This window comes from Genypterus blacodes, unplaced genomic scaffold (assembly GCF_046128005.1).
Source record: "Genypterus blacodes isolate CSIRO-AG114 ecotype Tasmania unplaced genomic scaffold, CSIRO-AGI_Gbla_v1 ptg000044l_1, whole genome shotgun sequence".
Lineage (NCBI taxonomy): Eukaryota > Metazoa > Chordata > Actinopteri > Ophidiiformes > Ophidiidae > Genypterus > Genypterus blacodes.
In genome coordinates, this window is record NW_027466857.1 from 4,153,019 (window position 1) to 4,158,930 (window position 5,912).

The following is a 5,912-nucleotide window of genomic DNA, read 5'->3' on the forward strand; positions in this document are numbered from 1 at the left end:
AGGTGTCTCTCCGTCAATGGACGCCAGCAGTGGAGGAATGGAAACAGCCTGGCGATGTAGCTGTTCGCTGTCTTCTCTTTCCGCTCCTTCCTCGTCTGCTCGCCTCCTGCCGGTAGCTGATTCCTCCTCCCTCGAACGCGCCAGAGACACTGCGCGCCTCCGCTCGACGCGCCGGAGATCCTTTCGGCATCACACCCACAAGTGAGGAATGTTAATGAGGAGAGGCGAGCAACCACGGAAAGAGCCGAACACCTTCCAGTTATTGACAAGGGATGCAGGGAGAGAGAGGGGGGTCACACTTTATGGATTGTTGAGTGAGTTGGACCCCGGATGGAATCGAAAACGGCACTGTTTGTTGTGTCTTGACCTACATTTGGGATTGAAACCTTAAATCTGAGTGTCCTTGCATTGTCATCCTGCCAATCAAACCTGCATCGATTACAAACAGGTTCAAGCAAAGATGTCAACATGTATTTAATGGAATATTGCAGCTTTGACTCGAATTCATCTGATAAATGTAGCCAAGGCGTTGTATTAATGATGAGATAAACTCATAAAATATTACTGTTAGAGGGTAAAAACTGGCATTCTAAGCTTGTTTTGCTTCGTGGCACAATGCTTTTAGATCAAATTTCAGGAGTTGATTTTCAAGTTTGCAAACGCATGGACTTTCTGTGAAGGTTCTCAGTCATCCAGGTGATGGAGGAAGGATGGAGGATGAAGGACCCATCAGACCTACACCTTGAATCTTTGCAGTACAAGAACTCCAAGAAAAGAACATATCATATATTTAATAGTGATACCAGGCCAGAGTGTGTAGAATAAATCAGCTTTGGATTCTGATTTATGTTCATGAAGTTCTGCAGAGGACAAGGTTTGTTGGGGTATTTACATTTACAATGTCCAGTCAGTTATTGCAAGACTCTTTATGAACTATTGTACTAAACAGATCAGGGTTACCATAGAGAAGAACTAAATAATATCAGAGAAAATGTCACACTGATGTATTCCTGAAGGTATTTTAAACAATCAGAACAGAATAACATTCCCAGAAAATCACGTAAAGGTCCCTTAAGTGTCATTTTTTAGGGTCCCCTTTATGTTATTGGGGTCACCAGGACCAAACTGACTGAAACTAACCTTAATACAAGCTTTCTTTCAACACAGGAAGGCCATCAAGCATGTCAGCTGGATTTTATAGTTCATTTCCCAGGAATAACCATCAAACAAATATCCCATTTTTAACTCTGACCATCTGCTTAATTTCACCCAATACATTCAAATCAATAGCAATGTTTTGCACAGGTTAAATGGAAGCCAGCTGCCTTTATAACCAACAGGAAATAAATGGCGGTCCTGTTCCCTGGTTAATATGCATGTCTCTGCCTCCACAGACAGATGTATATGAATCATCGGGGTTGGTGTGAGATCGTCTGGGAGCAAACTAATGAGGCTGAGAGGAGAAGCGGTGGCAGTAAAATGCAACTGAGGAGTGGAGACGTTGAGTTTGTCAGGTTTCAGCACCACGGACAGCTCATCACCACGGACAAATGGTGGTGAACGCTGGGGAACATTTCAGCATCACAATGTGCCTGTATTGGGCTTTCATTCTTATGTATGTGTGTGTGCATGTGTGTGAAGCTCTACCTGTCACACTACATTTAAGGCTTAATCCTTGCTTTTGCGGTGCCAGTGTCCGTGGTAGAGCTCTAACCCTGGTAAAGTAAATCCAATGCTCCGTTGCTCATGCTACACATGCTCACGCGTGCTCATGTGTTTGACCTTGTCTCCAGGCTCCGTCATGCATGGATACACCGTGCTTCTGCCACAGAGTGAAATGTAATTCGATTTGGACTGTCTTAAAAGGCACGTTCTGCATTATCTCTGAATTCAAAGCCTCCAAGATGAATTAGCGGTCACAACGCTGAATTATGTGATAAACCTGATGCGCATGTAGAATGTTAACCACGAGTCAACAGGCGTGAATAGATGTGATGGATCAAAGACAAATCAATTCGGCAAATTTGACATTTTTCAGGTTGAGGTGTTGCTGTTGCCTTGTGTGTTTTTACATCATTGTGAGTTGTGGATCAATGTTTTACTTAAGGACAAATGTGGTGCTTAGCATATAGTAAACACAGCTGTTGATGTGATTAGTGTGGGTGCTAACATTCTAAATCCAAGTTGCACCGGTTTTATCTGTAATTTGAAACTCAGTTTTAACACAGACTTTTGAAAGAAGGTTTGAGGTCAAGCTCAAAACTTATTCTCCCACAAAGGGTTGCAAGTTGTTGTGCTGCCGGGGTTTTTCAATAAATACACAAGTTATATAAATGACCACATCTCAAACACAACATCACACCGCAGCCAGACAGCAAGAACAACAGAAAGACAATATGCGTCTGTGGAGGGAGACACTAGCCAGCATGTTTTATTGAAAACAAGATTAGATTAGATGAACACCCAATCCACAATGGTAAGGAGGAAGAGGTTTCATCTCAGATCAATTCCATCTCATAACCATTGAAATTATGTTTTCACAGAGATCAATGATGATGAAATGTGAGATATTTGAATGTATTTTCCAATATGCATGTTAAGAAACCTAATTATTCAGAGTAGATTCATTTACCTCAACGTCAATATCGGTGAACTGAGCAGCCCTACTTGCTCTTTGTATAAACTTTATTACCTCGTGCAGACCACCAAGTGCACCATGTTATGAAACAGCTGAGCAGAGGAGAACATTACTGTGTGTGTGTGTGTGTGTGTGTGTGTGTCACAGCTACTTGGCCACATAGTGCTGGACAAGAAAAGTAAAAGGTCAGGGAAATCTTTTTACACAGCATTATTTGACAATGTCCATCCATTTAGTAGACTTTGTATTTAGAAGAATCTGATGTTTTTTTTATATAATTCTAATTAGCTTGTAGCTGGAACATCAAACCAACACTGGTGTTTTGCTGTATTTTCGACAAGGCTTTGGTGATTCTTTGTGGATTTCAAATTGGCAAAAACATTGCCTGTGTGACTGTAGCTGCTGATGTGTGGCTTGATCATACAGCAAGGAGGTGTTGGGAATACATAACAAGGCCTTTAGACGCACCAAAGTTGCTACGCCAAGCATAAATCGCCATTAGAAAAGTTGTAGGGGGGGGGTGAAAGCTGCAGGGATCCCAAGGTCGGGGAAAGAGTGCTGAGACGGAACACTTTGGCTGCCTCAATGGCGGTCGATCTGAGGCGATGCGGCTCTGCTCCAGATTTGACTGGAGATCTTCAGTTGAGAAATTGCAGGACAATAGGTTAAGACGCCGTAAGTCCAACAATAAGCGATGTCCAAGTAATATATATTTCCAGAAAGCGTCATGGATGGAGTTACATAAGGGGGTAGTTTTACTTCAAACCGACACGGTTATTATGGAGCTTAGATTGAGCTGCTTAGACTGAAACCTAAGAGACTGTCAGGTTGGAATGTGTGGGTGTGAAAGCAGGAGTGAACACATGATGGATAAATAAAGAATCAAGGGTTGTGTATTCCATTGCATCAGTCTTTATCTCTGTCTCACTAATGAAGCATCCTGAACCCAACCGCTGATTTTATTGGAAAATCCTGTTTTGTTGGTTTTTATGATTCCAGCTCTTTCTTTTCTTATCTATTAATAATATTGTGTAATGTCACAGTAAAGCCACAATAATTAGACTTTTTGGAGACCTATATGTATCTTCAGCAGTCACAGAAGGAAGATACTGTTTTAGAGGAGTAAGTGATTCATTCTGTCACTTGTATTCCTTCGATTGTATCGATCAGTATATAAACATCGAACAAAAAGTTCGGAAATTTGTGTTATACCATCCTAACCTTCTCGACCTTTGCACTACTTTTTGCAGAACTAACTCTAATGGAATTCATAGCCGTTGGTTGAGAATGTTTCAGTGCGGCTTGTGAAACTTGGTCATCTTCAGCCTCCCACACTTTCACATTTCAAACTCCACCAACATTCTTCCAAATCATTGGATTTCGCTTCTCTGGCATTCAGTTTGTCATAATCACAGTGGAAAATATCCTGTTGTGATTTATCTTTCTGGTAAATGTTTTCTCATTACATTATTCAACAAATACACAGAAATGCATAGAAAGACTGATTAAGAAAAACAATTATGTATCCATCTGCTTAACAAACAAAACAAAAAGCAGTCAGTTATATGTAACCTCGAGCTAAAGAACACATTTTTATATCTATTAAATGTTCTATTTTTAGATTACGAATTATTTGTGAATTAAAATGAATTTGACGTTATCATTACTTTGGATGGTAGCAGGCATTTTATTTATAGTATCATTTTATTCTCCACTTTTTAAGGGAATTGTTTAGGCTAAGATGTGACCATAAAAGCACAGCAGTGACTTGTGCGAGCCTTGTGTGCTTCCTGTGCACCCTGGGATTCCTCCCCCACAACTCCTGCACTAATCATTGCCTGGCTGTCAGGGCGGCTCTCTGAGCGGCCTGGGTCGGTGCCTGGCGAGAGGTCGTGTTGGATTAGAAAGCAGCCTGTGTGATATAGGTTACCACACTGTGTTACTAGCAGGGTGCTGGAGAGAGAGAGAGAGAGGGGGGTGGAGAGACAGTCACAACGGTGAGGAGAGGAGCTGTGTTTGATGTGTCTGCTTGTCCTTTCTGTTAGCCTCACTGTTTACAAAACTGATGATTAAACAGCTTATTTTTATTGTAAAAATAGTTTTTGCACTTTCAAATCTCTAATTAAATTCTTATTTCACCAAAAAACAAATCCAATCACTTCAGCACAGGTCTCAGACAGTGTAGTATTATTGTTAATTTGGTGGTCATGTATTACACAGTTCGCAATTCATTTTCTCAGTGTTCCTTTTCTTACAGTGCTGATCTCATATTTTGCCCCTGTAGCTACAGAGGAACAGGCATTACATCTAATTTTGTCTCTATGGAGCATTTTATCTCCTCATTACAAGTATAGATTTGGCCATCGGAGGGCACTGCAATGCAAAATCTGCCTGATTTAAGATTCAGGGAGACCTGAGGGGAGGTGAGGGTTTTATCGGATTATTTACGGCAAATCAACATATTTTCTGTGAATGAATGAATCCCAGGTTTATGTATCTCATGTGTTTCTTATGTGATAATAGAGGGATTCTAATGTTTAGGCTAAATCTGGATCCCATTCTGTCTGCAAGACACTTTCTCATGCAGGTCCTCACAGTGAAGACTAAAATTTCTTCTAATGTCTGTAACCATGGCAGCCACAGAACAAAGGAGACCTATTTTGTTAAACCACCTCTTCCTGCCATGTACTCTAAATTTAGGATTACACCAAAACAAACGAGCAAAGCAAAGACGATTGTGCCGTCCTTTCCATTTGCAATCCTGGGCCAATTTACCACACTTCATTGATATGACATAAGGTCAGCATCTGTCTTGGTTCATTAAGCAACAGACAGATTTCATATGAGAAGTGTAACAATGATAGCCAGAGGTCATTTTCCAAGCAGGTTTCCATGAATAATTGATGCCTGGTTAGGTGGATTAGGTGAGGTCAAGCCTCAGTGGAAGCATCGGCTGTGTTCCTGTGTGTGCTGGCAGAACTATGGGGAGATGCTGAGGATCATCAGACTTTCCCACTGCATGTACAGCTATTAAACATTCTGAAAAGGCCCTGTAGGTGAAAATGAGACCATGCTGACTACCTCCAGCATATTTACATTTTAATTAAGGTTGATTAATGTGTTCTGCCTGCTCGCTAAATAAAACACAAGTAAAGCAATGCACGTTACACAATGTTATGAGGTTTTACACACATGGAGCAAAGTGATCCAGTAACCATATATGTGCTGTCTTTGTGTTCAAAACTGCTAACAACAAATTGTGAAAAGTCATTTG